We start from the raw sequence: 20,267 nt of genomic DNA on the forward strand, positions 1-20,267 counted from the left end.
TTCCCGGGTCGCGACTCTTCAGGAGTCTTCTTCCTCAGGGATGCGTCAGGGCCTCCAAGCCTCAGTATTTGTGAGGGCGAAAATGCCATCGTCCAATTAAAGTGCAGAAGTTCAAGAACTCCTTGCAGGCGATTCGATCACAGCTGAGAGCGGGTCTTGCAGGAAGCCGAGAGAAATCAACGTCAGCAGCCGCGGAGGAGGACCGGCCGGGTGGGGGCGGCCCAGACCGAGGCTCGTGGAGCGCGCGTGCGCGGCGAGGGGGCGGGGCCCGGGCGGGGCCGGCGTGGCCTCCTGAGCGGCGGCGGCGGCGGCGGCAGCAGCAGCAGCAGCCGCCTCGGCGGTGGGTTTCGCGCTGCAGTGCTGGCGGCAGGTTCGCGGCTGGGGTGGGCGCCGCGGACCCGGACAAGAGGACAAGCACCTGGACCCCGGCCGCAGCCCACGACTTTGCGACCCAGCGGCGGCGTTGCTGCTGCGGGACTCGGGCGCGCGGCCCGGCGGGACCGAGGACGGCGGGGCGGCAGGGCGCGGGCGCCGCGGGCCGGGACGCGCCAGGTAGGTGGGCCGGGCCGGGCCGGGGGCGACGCGGCGGCCGCGAGCCGCCGGGGACCGGGATGCTCCCCGGGCGGAGCGGGGAGCTGCGGGGCGCGGCGCGCATCCCGACACCCGGCGCGCCGGACGCGGAAGGCGCCGGCGGTTGTCATGGAAATCGTACAGCCTAGCGGTTCCCTGGCGGTGGCGTTTTTGGAGAATGATCAGACCCCGACGACCACTAGCAGGATGACGCCCCGGGCCGCCTCGGGCTGAGGGCAGCGGGCGGCGGGGAGCCGGGATGCGGGACGTGGCGCCCCCGAGGCCAGGTCGCGGCGCCTGCTTGGTGCGTCTCCAGGGCTGGATCTAGTGACTCCAGACGGTGAGGCCTCGGGGTGTTTCGGGTGTAAACAGAACCGGGTAAAAATAAACATACATCTCGGTGTAGGTCCCCATCCTCCCAAACTCCTCCTTTTTCTGCCGGCCCACCGTCCCCGACAACAGTTCTGGCATCTTTGCTTTTGATATTTTCTTTCTTTATGGCTTTGCTAGTCAATGAATTGAGGCCTGGGAAATCTGCAGGGGTTTGTGACCGTCTCCTGAAAAGCCAGTCATGAATGTGTAGGCCACAGGAGATTGAAACACTCAAAACGTCAACGGTTAATTTACGTCTTTGTGGGCGAAGGGAGCGGTGATGGGCTCGGCTCTCCCTCCCCTTGTTGCCTGCCCTCTGACATTACATAATCATGTATTCCTCCTGCCCCGACTTCATCCCTAATGACAGATCATGAAAAAATATTCCTCTGGATAAGAAAAAAGTATAGGCGGTTGTAAAGCCCATCTTCTTGTCTTTTTGCTTTGCCACTGAATGGGTTTTGTGTTGAGAGGCTGCTGAAGAGTCGAATTTGATTTGCCACCTGCCCCTTAAAGGGGCATCTAAACCGAGGGAGTAGGAGGTGCGGTGGCAGTTTGAATGTTGCAGTGAAATTCTGCCTGATTCATCTCTGTTCACAGTGGATGGGGCGGACTGTGGGCCGTGGGGTTGGAGACGGAACAGGCTGACTTGGATGCGAATCTCGAATCTGCCAGTTGCTAACTCTGGTTCTCAATTTTCTCATCTCTGGAAGGTGAGAACAGAACCTACTTTGCTGAGTTTGTTTTGGAATCTAGATGCTGTTGGCATTGGTAAGTGCACATAGACTAGCTATCGATTGTCCTAGAATTAAGCCTAATTTTTCTTTGATTGAAAACAGGCTTTCTTTAACAGGAATTTTTGTCTTTGGATTTAGGCTAGGGCCTTTGTTTGGGGGGGGTTCTTTGCTGAAATGTTTACTTCTGGAAGAATCAGTTCACTGGTTTCTTTGAAGAAAGTTGAGATGATGGTGCCTGTGTGGGAAGGTCAGTGTGGTTGTTGTGTTGGAGGGCTGGTGTCAGGAGACCGCGATGCTCTCCGGGGGCGGGGTGGGGGGGGGGGCGGGGTGGGGGGGCGGCGTTGCGTGCAAACGGAGCCCACAAGGCCTGGTTCCCTGTGGTGTCTTGCAAACAAGCCTCTGTAACAACAAGCCAGAGTTACATTTACAGGGAGGGTTTGCCCTGAAGACAGGGTTTAAAGGAATAAATGCTGGAAGAATACAAAGAGAAAGGAGGGCTGTATTTCTACTGAGCTCAGTGGTAGAATTAGTTGTACTAGTTCCACTAGCTACTTTACTTATCCAACTATTTTTCATTAGGCTTATGCTGTCTCAGAGTGTTTATCTGCTCAGGGGCAAGTCCTGCCTCCCAGCTAGACGCAAAGTCAAGGGTAGACATTATAACTCATTGTTTTTGGAAACTGGATATTTTGTTGTATTGCTGTTAGACTTAATGCCATTAGTAAGTAAAAAAAAAAAATTAAGGGAAGGATGAAATCAAATAATATACATAAGAGGTTGTAAGCTGTAAAGCTCTAGAGAGACAGGTTGTGTATGATAGAACTATTGACCGTTCAAGCCCCGTTAGCCAGCTGCCTGCCTGGGAGCAATCTCCCCAGCCAGCAAATCTGCAAGTGCACCAAAGGAATGGAACCGAAAGGGTGAGGGTGTGGGACAAACTGATCCCAACCCCCATCCCATGGCTTAACATTTCAGGAATCCAGTAAGACACAGTAGAGGGGGAGACTTTGGCCCAAGACTGTTTTATCCTGGTTTCTTAATGAAAAACTTCTTTAGAGATTATGTATTCCGAGAAGGGCCCTATAGCATCATCAGCTACGCACAGTGTCAGGATGCTGTGGCTTTCACTGAGGGAAAAATAGCACAGATTTGCAGTGAAGAAGCCTTGATTATGTTGTTGCTGCTTCTGTGGAACTTGGTTAACGAGCTAGTCTTGAGAGATCCTTCAAAACAGCTTTTTCCAGTGTCCTGGAACGGAAGCTCTGTGAGGACAGCATATTCTAGGGAGACCAGTATTAACACCAGGGTAGGCCTGCTTCATTTTGTCTCTCTGTACTTTTAAGGAAAATACCATTGTGAACTTAATCCCCAGGAATTTACCTGTATTTTTCTATGCATATGCATACCTTGCTCTCTTAAAAAATTTTTTTTAAAAATATATTATTTCAGATTCACTGAAAAGTTGAAAGAATAATCTAAAGAGTTCCAAGATATCCTTTACCCAGATTCTCCAAATGTTGACATTTGGTTTATCCTCTCTCATATTTGTGTGTGTGTGTGATTACTTTTCTCTGAAATGTTTCATGTTAAGTTGCAGACTTGATACGCTTTTGCTGCTAAATACTTTATTGTGTATTTCATAAAAACAAGGACATTCTCTTACAAAACAACAGCATGATTATTAAAAATCAGGAAATTAAATGTTGATGCAACACTATTATTTAATCTACAGGTCTTTTTCAGATCTTGCCAGTAGGCCACTTTAGAGCAAAAGGAAATCCAAGATTCTGTGGTGCCTTAAACCATCCTGTCTCTTTAGTCTCCTTTAATCCGGAACAGTTCCTGAATCTGTCTTTGTATTTCATGGCTTTGACATTGACATTTTTGAAGACAACTGCCTGTGTTTTGGATAATGTCCCTCCACTTGGGTTTGCCCGTGGTTTCCTCCTGCTTAGATTCATCTTATGCACTTTTGGCAGGTGTGGCACGGGGCGGTGCTGCAGCCGTCTTAGCGTGTCTCACAGTGGGCGGCATATGCTGTTGATTTGTCCCATTCACTGGTCCTGTCATCACTTCATTAAGATCCTGTCTGTCAGATTCCCTCACAGAAAGTTACCATTTTTCCCTTTGTCATTAATATGTATCTCATAGGAAGATCACTTGAGACTGTGTAAATATACTGTTACTCCTCATACTTTCACCCACTAGTTTAAGAATCCATTGATGATTCTTACCCAGATCAGTTATGATAGTTGACAGATGGTGATTTTCTAATTCCATGTTTCTTTCTATGCTTATCAGTTGGAATTGTACTAAAAGGAGGAAGTTTACTTTCTCCCTCATTTACTCTTTGGTTTATGTCTCTACACTCATGAGTGAATTCCTGCTTTATGCAACAGCTTATAGTTTGTTATGCTCATTATCCATTTTTCTGCTTAAATTGTCCCAGACTTGGCCTGCAGGAGCCTCTTCCAGCTGGCCCTCCTGTCCTTTTGATGTGTTCTCATCATTCTCTGAGGACTTCTTTACTTTCTGGCACAAAACCTCTAAGACTCAGCTTGTACTTTCCAGTCCTGGAATCAGCCATTTCTCCAGAGAGTCCAAGTTCATTGTAGTGGAGAATGATCTGGGTGCTAGGTGTGCTCCTTGCTGCTTCTAGGCCTTTTCAGTGGACAAGCGTTCTCATTGTAAACATAAATGGAGACACATCATACAAAGTTTTCTCTGATTTACTTTTTAACTTTAATGCTATGTCCTGGGGATCTATATGCACTGACATGAAAAGTTTGGTCTGTATTCCAGAGTGTGGGTGTACTGTTATTTACTTAACTGTCCTTTATTAATGGACTTTTAGGTTGTTTCCAATATTCTACTCTAAAAATAGTGGGGAATCTGGGAACCACATCACTGTCAACACAAATATTGCAGTCTCCTAGATCCCTAGAAGTAGAATTTCTGGGTTAAAGAGTAATAGGAAATGGATAGCTTTGCCACATTGCCCCACCCCCCGCCACTTCCAAGAAGCTTTATCACTCTTTGCTTTCATCAGTGTGTGAAATTGCCTTTTCCCCTTTAATTTGGCCAACACTGAACTGAAGAGTATAAATCTTGTTAATTTTTGCCAATCTAATGGATAAAGAAGACATTACTTTTTAAATTACATTTCCCAAATTACCAAAAATATTGAAAACCTTTTTTTGCTAGTTTATATTTTAGCTTCTGTGAATAGCCTGTTCATATCCTTTGACCATTTTTTCTTATTAGGTTATCTTGCTGGGTTGTGGAAGGTACTATAACTTCGGACTTTATTCTCGGCAGTGTTTGATGTCTCCTTTAAGGGTGATGCGTTTTTCATCCTAAAGGAGAAGGAAACTAACATATTCTGAGCACCCCAGCACCCAGGCCCTGGGCCAAGCGTCCATATGCATTCTCAGCAAGTTCCCGGGAGAAGGCCAGTGGTGTTGAGGGGGAGGCTGAGGCGAGGCATCATTAAGGCACCACCTGGGAGTGATTTTAAGTGGTTGAACCGGGATTCAGACCCGGGTCTGTCTGGATCTAGTGCCGTCTCCACAAAATTACATAGGTTCCTTCACAGGATTTTGAAATGAATGCTTTACTTTATGTATCAGCGTGGGCGTGAAAATCAGTTACCTGGAGTCCCCAGTATCAACAATTTCTGTATCAGTAAAGGACTTTTTTGCTCAGTCCTGCTTGGTGAGCATACACATCTCTCAAAACCATCTATTTTATTCCTGGAGCTATTGTGGACTCTGCAGCCAAACTTCCTGTGAGCCTCCAACTGGCTGTGTGACGTTGGGCGAGTGGCTTCATCTCTCTGTGCCCGGTTTTCTCACCTGCAAAACTGGGCTGATGGCAGCAGCAAAGCCAGAGGCTTTGCTGGGGGCTTGAATGAGTTAGTACATGTCAGGTGCGTGCAATGGCGCCTGATGCCTGCTGAGCACCCAGGGAACGTACCTTAGGATGAGTTTATATGGAAAGCACGTGTGGGAGACCGCGTGGAACTAGTGCAGCCTCTTCTCGTTGGGTTTAATCTTTTAACCATCCCTTTTGTCATAACCCAGCTGGGAAATGGGAACCCAGGGCCCCTGGGTGCTGTGTGCTTGTATCCTCTCTCTACATACCTTGCTTGTGCCCTGTCACGGGCCTGCCAGCTAGCCCAGTTGGCCCTTCCTGTCTGCCCGCAGCCGCTGACCTGGGACAGCTGAGACGCTGCAGGCCTTTCTGTGTGCGGTCTGCTCAGTGGGGGTCACCTGGAGGGTCTCAGAAGCAGGCAGTATCTGGTGGGGGAGGGGCATGCTCTGGGGATAAAGAGGAGGTGTCCATTTTCTGGAATGGGGTCAGGAAAACAGACGGGTGTCCTCTGGCCTCCAGGAGGAGGGGAGGGGACCACTGGAGGGGCCAAGCGACCAGCTCGCCTCAGCTCCCTTCCTCAGAGCCTGTCCCTCAGACACCTAGTCATTCTCCTGACCTCGAGCCCCTGCAGCGCCCCTTCTCGTACGCTTGCAGGCAGGACTCTGAGGTCTCCTGAAACCCCCGGCCTCCCTCCCTGCTCCCTGCCCCACGCCTCCATCAGTGCCCTTGAATGGCTGGCATCAGCGGCTGTTACAGTAGCTGTCTGATAAAACTCACTCACTCCAGGATGTGGAACTCCTTTCCTTCCCTGTCCTGTGTTGCTTGCATTTCAAGTGGTGCATTCTCTAACCCATGAATTAGAGCATTCAAGACGGATGACCTTGGTGTGCACGTTCTGGGAGAGTGAAAGAAACGCATTTAGGCAGGTGGGTGTTTCTGGGAGAACAGGTCCTGTTAGGAAATGAGGATGCCCAGTTCAGGAGTCTCCCTGGGGTTATGGATTATGGGGCGGGTCAGTTGGGGTGCTTTTGGCTGCCAAGTGAGCAATGAGGACGTTTACTGTCTCACAGAACTGGAGTCCTACTCTAGCAGCAGTTTTGAAGTTTCATCGAGGACCTAGATGCTTCATCCCAGGGTCAGCCTCCCCGCGGTTATGAGATGGTCCTTAGCGTCAGCGGGACCGCGTGAAGGGGACACGCCAGCCAGTCCCCAGCCACAGCCTCTGCCTGTCCTCCCTCCGGTCTGGGCAGCAGTGAGGATCACGTGGCCTCCCCGGACCCAGAACAGGAGGCTGTGAGAGGGCTGTGGGCCGGCTGACTTAGAAGTGCTCCTCCGAGTGTGGTCCCCAGACCAGCCGCAGCAGCACCGCCTGAGACTTGTCCGAAATGCAGTCTCAGGCCCCAACCAACCGACTGAATCAGAAACTCTGGGATGGGGCCCAGCGATCTGTTTTGAAACAAGCCTTCCAGGTGATTCTGATGCAAGGTCCAGTTTGAGAATTGCTCTCTTAGTCTAATCAAGACCACCCCCCACTCCTCAGCTGCATATGGAGCTGGTGTTTCCTGAATCCAGAGAGGACAGTTCCCAGAATAGGCGGACGGGAGAGAGAAGTTGGGAGGTCAGCCCACAGCGTCAGCCGAGGGGCGTGCAGAGTGTTTAAGGAGCCTGTGGGCGGCTTTGCCCTCCTTGGCCCCCTGCCCCAGTGTATGGGCCCAGCTGAGTGTCCCAGCTCCCGTGCCCGCAGTCTCTCCAGCCCCTCTGAGCGGGGCCCACGCCCTCCCTGCAGGATTCGGCACTGAAGGGGGCCGCGTTGGGAGCACCGGCCCCAGCTTCTCGCTCTGGCCCAGCGGGGATGGAGTGCGCGGGCCCTGCCGCCTCACTTTCCTAAGCCGGTCCCTAAGCGTGCTCAGGTGTGTGGGGTTTGCACGCGCTGCTACTTCGCACTCAATTAGGAAGAAATAGAGAGCAGTGCCGTTAGTAGGGGCTTGGGGAATGCTGAAGGGACCGGCCTGGAGGGATGGCAGCCTCAGGGATTATTTATAATGGCAGCGGTGTGTGACCTGCTTTATCGTCCCCTTTCGGAGGCACAGCCTCACCTTCACGTTTGGGTGAAGTAAAACAGCCACTTCCACGGTGTGATTCGTGAGATCAGACTAGCCCACTGTTCCAGACTTTTCCTGGAACTAGAGAGCTGAGGTGTTTCTAGATTTTCTTGACTTTGCACGGCTTTCAAGGTTCATCCTAATACATAAAAATGATGTATGGGGAACGCCTCATGCTGAGCGCCTCTGCATCGGTGCCGATGGCCCAGGAAGGAAGAGCAGCAGGGGGGAGAGGGCCTGGGGAGGGTCCAGAATAGTGTTTTCAGACGGCGGTGGTTTGTGACATCAATTTGAGATTGTAACCAGCATTAAAAATGTTTTTGAAATAAAATAGAAAATATCCAAGTATATTTCCTACAGGGAGGGTAAGCATTTTTTGATCCCACAGGTAGTTATTTGCACATGGCGTGTGTGTGGGTATTGTCACGGTGTGATTGTTTCTCCCTGTGGGTTTTTTTCAAAAAGAAATCCGAGGGTCGAGCACGGGGAGGAGGGGGCTCCGCTGGACGTGTACGGACACGGGGTCTTTTGCCGGGGAGGGGGCCTCGGGGGGCAGTGGTGCATGGCTTACTCCAGGTGGAGAGCCACTGATGGGAAACGAGAAGGGCCTTGTAGTGGTGTGGGCCGGGGGAGTGGAGCTGGAGCCAGGAGGACAGCAGGGAGGGGCCTGAACTTCCTGACCTCACTCTGGTGTATTGTTTGTGGTGTTTGACCACCTGGGCCAGATCCCCCTGGTGATGTTGGGGGTGCTCAGCCTGGCCACTCTGAGACTGGGGAGGCTGTGGCAGGGAGTGTGTCGACTTCTCAGAGGTTTAAAATTTGACTCTGGACGCCTGACCCATCCTTCTGACAGGGCGGATCAGCATATGGTGACCTACAGAGGGAGGGCGGGGAAAGGGGATAGAGGTGGAGACAGATGCGGACAGGTGTCTGCGTCTGGCTTGTTTGGAGGCTGGCCCCGCTGTTGCCTGTGAGCAGTGACAGGACAACTCCCATGTCGCCTTGGCTGCCGTTGGGACGGTGTGATATGCATTGTTTCACGCCGGGGTTAGTCTGGTTTGTGTCACAAGGCATACGCAGTAATGGCTTCGGGGTGTCAGTGTCTGTTTTTTGAGGGGGGCAAGTTGGATTGTGGGAAGAGAAAGTGCTGGACAAGAACCTGAGTCAGCTTTCTCATGTGTAAAATGCGGAAGGTGCCTGGCTCACGGGGATGGGGGCGGGTGCTGTGTGGATTAAATGGTATTGATACAAGCAGGAGAGGTCTGGGCACTGCAGCTCTGGACCAGTGCCGGTCCAGGGAAGGTACTGTCCCGCAGGAGGTCCGGCGTCTCCCCTCTCGACTTTGCAGTCTCGATTACCCTTTTTCCTACTGTGCCCCTGTTCTAAAAAGTGTATTCAAAAGGCTAGAGTGCATCCCATCTCTGAGTCCTGCCCAGGGCACCTCTGAAGGGAAATGCTGCAGAAGAAGGAGGTTTTGAGAGGCAGGGGACTGCCGGCAAAGGTCAGAGGAGAAGGATGTGGGCAGAAGTGGGAAGAGGGAAGTGGGAGGGGCCTGGGCTCATAAATGTTTAGTCAGGTGGCCACTGACCCAGCTGTCTTCTACTGGCACTTTTTTTTTTCTAAAGCACATAGAAACTTGTGATTGTGTGCAGTGGAATGGTAAGTATTTTCACGTTTCTTCGTTATTGCTTCGACTGTGTTCTGCGTAAACACACGTTAAACAGCATGATCACGTTGCCTAATTGGGTGCTAATCAGATGGCCGGTAAAATGGAATCATTGATGGAGCGTGTGCCAAGCAGCATCAAGGTGCCCCAGAATCTTCCACGCGTTGTTACTGCTCTGGTTTGGAAGAGGAGAGGTGGGTGAGTGGGTTGGCCTCGCGGAAACACCCTGCTGGTCGACAGTGCCCACCTGGGGTGGAGGAGGAAGGCGCATTTGGGTTTTACCCCCGGCTTGCAGGTGATTTGGGGAAGTCGGGCCTGAATTTTACCTTCTCCTTCCTTGTTCATCTAGTGAAGGTCAATCCCTGCATGGGCGAAGTGCATGGGCGAAGTCTTGTGTGTGCTTGGTTTGGTGGGCCTCAGGCTCAGACACAGACATACATAAATTCTATTTAGGGAAGTGCTTCTTGAGTCTGTGGCCTTGGAAGTCCACCTCCTGCCTTGTGCTCTTTCACTTTCCCTCCGCTCTGTAGTGATTCAGCAGCAGCTTTCCAGAATGGAGAAGCTTCGTGTCAGAGATGCTGGAGGACCCCGGGCGTGTCCGTGGAGATGGAAGCTCCCTGTGTACCATGCAGACCAAACTCTTCCTGGTCCAAGTAGAGCATCCGGTGCCATCCCTGGCTCCTCCACCTGTGCCCCATCCCCACACCCCTACTCTGAGGCTCTTTGCAGAAAGTCCCCCAGTACAACTGCACTTTATGTTGAAGCCCAAATCCTTGTCATTCTCCGTGGACTGATGGAGACCACGCTACTCTCTGATATTTTGCCTTGATAACTTATGCACAGTTACTGTCTGGTTCAGCTCTGGATTCTCTCTGGCAGCTTGACATCCTTCCCTGACTTCTCCACTTACCTCTCTCTGACCTCCTTTTTACTCTATTTTTGACCTATTTTATTTCTGATTAGCCATTCCTGACCTTTTACACAAAGGGTGCATGGACTTAAAGTTATTAGTCAAAGCATGAACTGATTGAAAAGAAAAAAAGAAAGAGCGTCAAATGGATACAACTATATGAGTACTGTCCTTCAAGAGGAGTCCTAGTTCAGGGATCCTGCCACTGGTGAAAGTTGTCACGTTCTTCATTTGTGTGTCTTCTTGAAACGCCATAGAGCCCATGAGAACAGGAACCTGTCTTAACTTGATAGCAAAAATAATCTTGGAAATAGTTGGTGTTCTACATGTGATTTCTCAAGACACGTGTTTTGTGATTATCATTATAGGTGCCTTCGAACTGTTACGGTATTTTGAATAACTTCAGCAGAGGGAGGGAAGGACTTTGCATTTTGAGTCAACTTAATTACTTAATCATTCTTTAATTAGTCAAATATCTTTACCAAGCTAGGTATTCACCTCGTTGGTCAAAGACAGAAGAAAAGCCAGCAGATGGATTGGGAAGCAGTGAGGGGCCTTGTGCGGGGCTGTTTCACGGGCTCAAAGAGAAAGAATGCTTCCGTGACAGTAGTACCGCCATCTTGGTTAAGAAGATCCAGGTTTTAAAATTAATCTCCATCAGTTCCTAACCTGGGACAACATAAGCCTTTTGCACTGGGGACTTGCCGATCGGGCTGTGACCCTGTGTGCTCCCAGGGCATCAGGTCACACTGTCTAGTGTGCAGGTTCGTTCCTCGTCGCAGCAGCCAGCGAAGCCTCAGCCCCTTCTGTGGCCAAGAGTGTTCTAAGCTGTGGTGGGTGTGACTCATTTCAAACAGGATTAGATGAGACATGATCAAATTCCAGGGCCATAAATCACTGTATCATTCCTTGGAACTGGGCATGACAGGATCTAACCAGTGTTAGAGACCCATAGGTTGGCTGTTCCATAAACTGTTAAGGGTTGTACCAGTGTTTGTCATGGCAACCAGCAGCCCGTGGCTTAGACTGTGAACCTAGTTTAGTGGACTAACTGTAATGAATAAAAAGGGGCTATTTTTACCTCATAACCTAGATTTGTCTGGACTGAATATGCAAGCCAAGCTATTAAATGTTTGGGGCAGTAAACAGGAATTCAGTATATTAAGTCTTTTTGAGCTTGCTACTGGGGCAGGCCTGGAAATAGGGTTGGTTAGCTATTTTAGGGTTATAAGTGTTGACTGCGTTAGGAAGGAACTGTTTCATGAAATAACTCTATAATGAAGTGAATCTTCTTACGCTTATAAGGTCTTGTGAGAATGTACTCACCCTAGCCTGGAGCCCAGGGTAAATTTGAGAATGCTTTGTTTAGAGGTCTCTTTCGGGGAAAATGGGACTGTTAATGAACTTAGATCTAAAATAGTATCCTTCCTTATCCCCAGCTCTCAGCATTCCAGGATGGTGACATTCTCCACCATTGGTTAAGTGAGAAATGGTAAAATTGTTAGGATTAACATCTGGTTGTGTGTAACAGAACAAATCTGAAGGAAAAGAGGCTTAGTTAAGGTAGGCATTTATTTCTCTTTATCTACTGAGGTCTGGAGGTGGGCAGTCAGAGCTTGTGCCCTACCATCCCTAAGCCCAGGCCTCACGTCCAGGACGGCGGCTAGAGGTACACCGAGCTCGTGGGCATTCCAGACACCAGGCCGCAGGAAAGCAAGCTTCCTGAGAACTCCTCATCGAGCTCTGTCCTTGCTTGTGTCTTGTTGGCAAGAGCTGAACCCCTGGCCACACCCAGACGCGAGGGAGGCACTCAACCCCATGCCAACCGAGTCAGGGTCCTGGGCCTGTTCCTAAGGAGGAAGGGAACAATGGACATTGGAGGCAACTAGCTGTGTCTTGCTTGCAAGTTGTTATCTGTTTTGAAAGATGAGTTTTTGTGCTTGTTGGGAAAGTATTTGCAAAATTTCTGTGGGGAAACTAGGCATGGGCATCTAACTAAAAACTCAAGGGCTTAAGACCTTTCTCACTTCCACATGGGCCTTCATACTCGAGCCTGAAAGAGGTCACTGATCCTTTTGTGCCTTCATTTCCTCATTTAAAGAACAGAAATGGTAGAAGTCTAATCTGAGTTCTCAGGGCCAGTGCTGAGCTTCGCAGACTGGAGTTGCTTTTTTCCCCAGTAGCCCTCTTGGGGTTTCTGGACCCAGGGGTGTGTTCAGAAGGCAAGGGCTACCTGGGCGTGGGGATTTCAGGCAGAGTGTGAGATCCAGGCGAGGGCCAGTGGGCGAGATGCCCTGAGTGGGAAGAGGCCTGGAGTGGGAGGGCCTGGGAGAGGCAGAGAGCTTCTCTCTCCAGAGCCATCCTCGCCCTGAGCCTGCCACGGACATGCCCCCTCCCCAGAGTGTTGGAGGAGGGCCGGCCTCACCAGCTGAGTTGAGAGACACCTGGGTCTGCTTGTATCTCTCCTGCCTCTTTCCCTCCTCATCCTGCTTTTCCTTTCAGAAGGGTGATCCCAGGTGCCTCGCTCTCTGTCCGATGAAAGGGATCCCATAACCAGTTTAGGTGTCAGCGAAATTGACTGTGTTCTGCTCTTTGAGGCATTTGCATTGTAAGAAGGATATATGTGCCAGCAGTGCCTACACTCAAAGCCTCTCGGATGGTCGGACAGCAGACCCAGGAATAGGAGGAGCCTGGGGCCCTCCCTGTGCCACCAGCCGCTGGGCATAGCGTTTGTCTGCTGCACAGCTGGGTGAAGCTGGCCAGGCCAGCTGCTCCTGTCACCTTCCCCCCACCCCAGCCCAACGCCTGTATGCAGCGCACGCCTCACACCTCTCGTGTGCTCACACGCCAGTCAGGCGTGCATATGCCGTTCACGCCTGCACTTAAGCCTGCCGCTTGCACACGTGTACATACGCTCGCTGTGCGTGCGTGTGCATGCCCACGCACCCCTCCCCCTCCCCACCCCCCTGCAAGGAGGCAGTAGCCCCCGGAAGTTGAGCTGCTGGAAGGGCCGTGCATTGCTTTCTGGTTGAGTGGAATCCCTGGGGGCTAGGGGTCTGGACGTGCACGTATTCAAGAATCTTTACCAGAAACACTCCCTGAATTCCTGCTCCTAAAATCAGGAACTTCCTTTTGTGTTTCCAAAACTGATGATGAAAATCTGCTCATGTGTAATAACAGCTTTTCCTGGCCTCTAAAGACCTTTTAACTTCGCATTTTAAAAAGGCAAGGACTGCCCCATGGCCCTCTCTTGTCTTCTCTCCCCGGGGGCAGCTCCGCAGGCAGTGGATGAACTGGGCATCTTTGCTCTCACCCCAGCGTCGTCGCTGCCTGAGCTGGTGCTGATCTTCCAGATTGTTTTGCTGTCCGGCTCTTTCTCAGTAAAAACATAATTTGTTTTTTCATGTTTGTGGGTGAAATTTTTTGCTTGCGGGAGGTGACCATCGAACTTCATCGAACTACCTTTCCTTCCCGTCACGGGTGTGCCCGTCCCTGTGTTATTTGCGACTTGCCTTCCCGTTGCACAGGTGCCCTGGTGACCAGATGCTGCATGTGTTTTTCAAAGAAAACAAAGACTGCTGGGACACCCTAAGTATGCAATGTGAATGCAGAAAGTGAGGCCCTGGCTGGAGGCAGGTGGTTCTGATTTCCATGTTTCGTCTCCCACTCTTGAAGGGGCAGGCGCTGTCACGGGGTGGGCTGGGGGAGAGGAGGGTAGAGGAGGCAGGAGTCCTGGAAAGCACTGCTGCCTGTGGGCGGTGGCTGTCAGCACAGGTCGTGTGGCCCCCGGCCTGGTAACCCTTGCCAGGGACATAGTGGCACTCGGGGAACATCTGAGTTCCAGACGGCAACACCGCAGGCCCAGAGACACTGAAGTGTGAAGGGAGCATCCGTGGGGGCACAGGATATGGTCCTTGGTCAGGGACTGACCCTTAATGCTGGGGAACTAGACACCCTGATTGCCTGGTGTGGGTCTCTCTGCCACCCCTCCCCCACCACGTTGAGTGGCCTGGGAGAGGGTGGGTGGCATGGTCACTTTAACGGCGTGTAGGCACCTGTGGTTCGGATGAGGCGGGTAAGTGCTGGGCAGCTAAGAGGAAAAACAGCATCAACGTAAGATAATCTACTCTGGGCACCTTGAAGAGCTGGTGTGGGGAGTGCTGAGTGGCTGGATCCCCTGAGCCCCATGGTTGGGAGGTCCCCTTACTCTCTCCTTCCTGGTGTGTAGTTCCTTAACAGTAACTCCTTAAGGGTCTGGAGGAATTGCTTAAGAGGTGCACTTCTGCTTTACTGCATTTTATGAGGATGTTATGTCCCACATGGTGTTCACCAGTGTAAAGATTGTTCTCAAGGGACATGCCCAGTGAACACAGCAGATCTGGGGTGTCCTAAGACATCAGCGTCCTTCAGGGCAGGGACAATAGCTCAGTTTTCTTTCTGTTCCCAAGAGCATCCTACAGTGCCTGGCACAGAATCGGTGTGTAATCAATGTTTGTGGAATGAACGAAAGAAAAAAGCTACTACATCATTGTCAGAAGTGAAAGAAAAGCCTCAGGCTCTCCTGGGAACATAGCCCGTTACCTGGAGGTCAAGTTGGGGTTCAGTCTAACTTAAGAAAGGGAGGTGAGACCAGAGCCCGTGGTCGCCCCAGTAAGTTCTCAAGGTGAAACCAAGCCCGTCAGCTTGTCCCCCTGCACCTGATGTGTCCTCAGTGCACGCCCCCTCACCCCGCTGGCTGGAACCTAAGGCTCTTCTGCCCCTCTGGGAGGACGGAACCACACCTCAGGGCTTGGTCAGCCTGGATGTTTGCTTCCTGCATTTAATGAACCTGAAAGAGGAATTCTGTTTGCACATGCACAGGGTTGTGAGTGGAATCCTAGGGACTTTAGAGAAGCCGGGAGGATGGGGCGCACAGGAAGTGGGGGGGCCTCCTCCTCTCCTGGGCCTCGCGGGGCATCACAGGGCTTCACGGAGAGATGAGTTTTGTGTCAAGGCTGCGGGTGGTGGCTCGAGCTGGGGGGCTCAGGAGAGAAGTGTGGGCAGGATGGGGTAACACGTCAGGAAGGAGGCTCAGGAGGGGCGGGGCCGGCTCAAGATTTGGGACATCATTCATCCCACACCGGAGTTTCTTCAGAGTTTTTTTTTTTTTTTTTTTTTTTTTTTTTTAATATTTATTTATTTTGGCTGCGCCGGCTCTTTGTTGTAGCACGTGGGATCTTTAGTTGCGGCACGCAGGATCTTTTAGTTGCAGCATGCGGACTTCTTAGTTGCGGCATGCATGTGGGATCTAGTTCCCTGACCAGGAATCGAACCCTGGCCCCCTGCATTGGGAGCGTGGAGTCTTAGCCACTGGACCACCAGGGAAGTCCTTTATCAGACTTTTAAATTCTGTTTTGCTTGTATCTTATTGGTTGGTTGGTTGATTGATTGAATCATTATTATCATTTTAAATGACAAAAGCAACTCCGTAGTCTTCTAAATGGTCTGAGGAGGCCCTTTCTTAGATTGCAGTAGTTCTTTTGACCATCCCTATGTACTAATCAGGTTTGTGGGCCAAAATTGGCTTCCTGGTCTCCGCTCAGGGCTGGGCCAGCAGGCGTGGGCACCACAGCTCCCTGAGCCCTGCCCAGCCCCGGGCCTGATGCTGGGTGGCCGGAGTGCCCAGCCACAGGCAGGATGTCCCCAGATCGTGCAGTGGTGGCAGTGAAGCCGTGTCTCTGAAATGACAGAAATGAAACCAGCCCCAGGGAAGTATATTCTAAACCGCCTGTGAAAACTGGGCTGTGAGGGAGAGGAGGCACTGGGATATGCAGAGCCCCAGAGACATGTGTTCCTAGAAGTGGATACCGTGTCTCAGGGTCCTCTCCCTGCGATGAAAACAGCCAAGCGGCAGCTTTGGTGGCCCCCCGTCCTCCACCATCACGCTCTCCCTGGGGACCTTGTGGGGTCTCTGTGCAGTGGGCGTGGAGCTGCCATGAAACATGGTCGAGCCCGTTGGCCAGAGGCTGGGGAGGGGGCTTTGGTAGTGAGCGATTACAGGAACAGGGCTTGGCTTGCGTCCGCTAAGGCACGCTCGGTCTCTAAGATTCTGGGGCTCTGGGACTCGGAGCATACATGTCCCTGTGCCATATACTGTAGTGACATAGTCGGCGGAAGACACGGCCGAAGGCGCCCAGTTGGGGAGGAGGGAGGTGAAGACAGAGAGCGAGGGGTGCTGGTGCTAGAGGGATGATGGGGGTTACTGCCAGAAACCAGCACGGCCCCCTCCTCCATTCCCCAGAGTAGGGCCCCCTCAAGTCCCCCATCCTTGCACTAATGTCACTTGGTGCGAGTCCTCGAAACCTGCCTGCTCTTAGCTTGATTTAACAAATGGGATGACATCCTGTGTTATGTTTTACAATAGGCATTCACTTCCATGGTTCAGAAATTATAAGGTTCAGCAGGATATGTGATAAAGTCTGCCTCCTGCCCCATCCCCCAGCCACCCAGATCCCTTCCCTGGAGCCACCAATGCCATGTGCTTCTCATGTATTCTTCCCCAGGTATTCTGTGTACAAGCCAGCAAGTGTGTGTATGTTTTATGTGTAAATATGTTCATGTTTACCTTTTTATTGCACTGGTGCCGTCGCGCTCCATGCTCGCTGGGCCCTCCCCCTATCCCCTGACTGTATCCTGGTACTCCCTGCACGTGGGAACGTAGTTTCTCTTTGTTTGGCCCAGCTGTACCGGGTCACCCTGCCAGGCTGTACTGTAGATTCTGTAAGCAGAGCTCTCTTGATGCGTGGTGGGCACTTTCCAGCCCGTGCTTGGCACGAGTGTGGTTACTGCCCCACCCTCTTCTGAGGGGTGGATGGAGTATCACCCTGGCTGGAAGGAGAGCGTGGGCTTAGATGACGTTTGAACATTCCTCCGCATTTCCTCCAATTCTCACCTGGCCTGTAACTATTTCTTGGTTAGATATTATTTGTAAGATATGCTTTTTAGAATTATCGCCTTCTAGTCACACACAGACTTTTCAAACGAGTCTGTAGCATCCTGAATGAGGCTTGTCAAGGCCACCTGGACCTCAGCTTCAAGAACAGTGGCTCTCCGGGCTTCCCTGGTGGCGCAGTGGTTAAGAATCCACCTGCCAATGCAGGGGAGTGGGTTCGAGCCCTGGTCGGGGAAGATCCCACATGCTGCAGAGCAGCTAAGCCCTTGCGCCACAACTACTGAGCCTGCGCTCTAGAGCCCGCGAGCCACAACTACTGAAGCCCGTTTGCCTAGAGCCCGTGCTCCACAACAAGAGAAGCCACCGCAATGAGAAGCCCACGTACCACAACAAAGAGTAGCCCCCTCTCGCCGCGACTAGAGAAAGCCCTTGCGCGGTAACAAAGACACAGCTCAGCCAAAAATAAATAAAAGAAAATAAATAAATTAAAAAAAACAAAACAGAACAGTGGCTCTGAGGGGCACTCCTCTGCCTGGCCCACTGCAGGGCTGAGCAACAGGTGCTACAGAAGGTTCTGGAGGGACGTCTCTGACAGCTGGGCCTAGGACTGCACAGCGCCTGGGGAATCGAGCCGATTTCCAGCTGTGATGGTGTCTGGCTGACGCTGGTCCTGGCTGTGCCCTCTCAGGGTATCAGCCACTCCCACCATCACGCTGTGTGTCTGGAAGGGAAGGGAACGATCTGGACACGGGCACTGTACATACGGACGTCTCGGAGTCATGTTGAATGGTCGTCATCAGCTTCTAAGTCTGCCAGGCAGCCCTGGTAGTTTGTCACTGGAGTGGGTGCGTGTGGGCAGGGGCGTCTGCGAGGCCCCCCTTCAGGCCTGGGAGGTGGGCTGGCGGAGGCTGCTGACACCTACCTACCTGCTCACGTTCCCTCCCGTACGAGGTTTCAGGCACAAGGGGAGGCACTGTGGCCGCACGGCCCGGGGGTGCTCCAGGGAGCAGGACGCGGCGATAACCCCCTCAGAGCTGTCACAGGAGTGCATCTGGGAGGCTGCGCACAAGACCCAGGTGGGATCGCGCAGGACGGGGCCAAGCTGCGAGGCCTCCGAGGGGAGTGAGGGGCGCGCAGACGTTAGACCTGAGCCCCTGGGGTCTGCCAGGCCGAGGAGCGCTGAGGTGGAGCCTCCTGCTGCCGTGGCTCGGTCCCAACATGCCGCTGTCCCCTTTCTGCCCTGGTGGTGTCTTGTCAGGAGCCCAGGGCACATGTCTCCCGTGAGCGAGCCCAGCACTTGCACCCGTGCAGAAGGTCAGATAAGAACGGGTGCAAAGAAGACAGCTCAGAGGGCTGCTCTCAGGAAGCCAGTGGGCTTCCTCTTTCTGTTCATTTTTTCTTTGAAACACTCTTGAGGTTTCGAGGTGCCGCCTTGAGCCCTTTGTGGTGGGCTGCTCGTGGCCTGTGAGAGGGATGGTCTTCAAATCCCGCGCAGGCTGGAGACAGGGTGGCGGGGCCCCTGAACGGGGGCAGGGGGAGGGCAGAGGCGCCTCCAGGATCTGGGCCTCGTCCGTGCAGAACCCGGAGGGCAGCTGCCAGCGCCAGAGGAAGTGGGATTATTGCACATCGTGCGTTTCAACACTGGGACCCACCCCTCAAGAAGGAAAACCGAGAGCGGGGCCGCGGAGCCAGGGCTGAAGAGATGGAGAGAAGGGGACAGAGGGCCAGATGTTAACCACCCGTCCTTTGCTGGCCCAGCTGGCCCTTCTCCTGGGTTCGAAGGCAGGGCTCTCGGGCCCCACCCACATCGGGGTCCCGCCTCCAGCCCCTCCTTTGGCAGCTGCAGGGCCTGTGGCTGAGAGGAGCGCTTCTGCTGCGTTTATTCAAGGTAAGGAGGCCCTGATCACAACTTACTGGTGCCTGAGGTCCTCTGTGAGAGGTCAGCAAAGGTCACCCGTGGAATAGCTGAGTTATTGTACTGGGTGTTTAAGACAAATGCCTGTGGCAAAATTGTATTTTTATGTAGGATGAGCTAAGAGTTTGGGCAGCCTTGGAAACTCCCTCTTGAGACAGAATCAAGAGAGTATATGTGAAGGAGGTTTTTAAATGTCAGCAGGGTCATTGCAGCATAAGGCTGTAGCTCTTTGCATAGCTTGAAGGACTGGCTCGTGGTCCAGGGAGGTGGCAGGAACCGTCCTTCACTGATTGAGGTTCTTGAATTCCTGCTGTGTGCCGGGCACTGTTCTGGTGGCTTCACTCATACTTCCCACTTCGTCCCCTGTATCAGTTTCCTAGGACTGCTGTCACAAATTCTTACGGACTTGGCGGCTTAACACAAAAGAACTTTCTTTCTCTTACAGTTCCAGAGGCTAGAAGTCCAAATTAGCGTCACAGGGCCAGAATCAGGGTATCAGCAGGGCCATGGTAGCTGCAGAGGAGAATCCATTTCTTGCCTTGTTCAGAATGGTAGCCGACTTTCCTTGGCTCAGGGCCCCCTCCTCCGTCCAGTGCCAGCTGTGTAGCTTCTTCTCTGTGACTGTGCCTCCCTCTGCTTCTGTCACATGGTTCTTCTCTTCCGTCTGAAATCTTCCTTAGCATCCTTTTCCTCAGGACATTTATGAGGATTCAGGGCCCACCATGTATTCCAGGATCGCTTCTTACCTCAATATCCTCAACTTAATCACGTCTGCAAAGTCCGTGCCATATAAATAACACTCACAGGTTGCAGGGCTTAGAACGTGGACATCTTTGTGGGGGGCATTATTTGACCTCCCACATGGCGCAGCAGCCTGGTTAGGATGGCACTGCCTGACACAGCAGACAGAATGGGGAAGCCCAGGCTTGGCACGGCTGAGGCTGTTGGGCGGCCATGGTTCATCCTTCTCCTGGACCTGCAGGAGGGCCATTTGCTGGACGTGCACTCAGTGAACAGATAAGTCCTGTCGTCTTCCTGTGTTACACTGGTTTGGAAAAGTAAGAGCTTTGGATCAGGGCCTATGCTGCACCTTGCTAGGGGCACGTTTGTTGATGAGTGAATTTGCTTCACTGTGGCCAGGTGGCCCTGGCCAGTCTCGTTGTCCTCATCTGTGAATTGAGGACAGGACAG

The 20,267-nt window shown here is 52.2% G+C and overlaps 1 protein-coding gene across 7 annotated transcripts in view; it reads left to right on the plus strand.

The window, feature by feature from the left end:
* The first annotated feature begins 281 nt into the window (after positions 1-281).
* Positions 282-20,267, plus strand: part of INPP4A (inositol polyphosphate-4-phosphatase type I A) — a 126,434-nt gene continuing 106,448 nt past the window's right edge. For all 7 annotated transcript variants that reach the window (XR_011076492.1, XM_068564088.1, XM_068564086.1 and 4 more), the window contains exon 1: positions 282-552. The gene's annotated coding sequence lies outside the window, so the exon portion shown is untranslated. The remainder of the gene's footprint in view (positions 553-20,267) is intronic.

Source organism: Eschrichtius robustus, chromosome 15 (assembly GCF_028021215.1).
Source record: "Eschrichtius robustus isolate mEscRob2 chromosome 15, mEscRob2.pri, whole genome shotgun sequence".
NCBI classification, from domain to species: Eukaryota; Metazoa; Chordata; class Mammalia; order Artiodactyla; family Eschrichtiidae; genus Eschrichtius; species Eschrichtius robustus.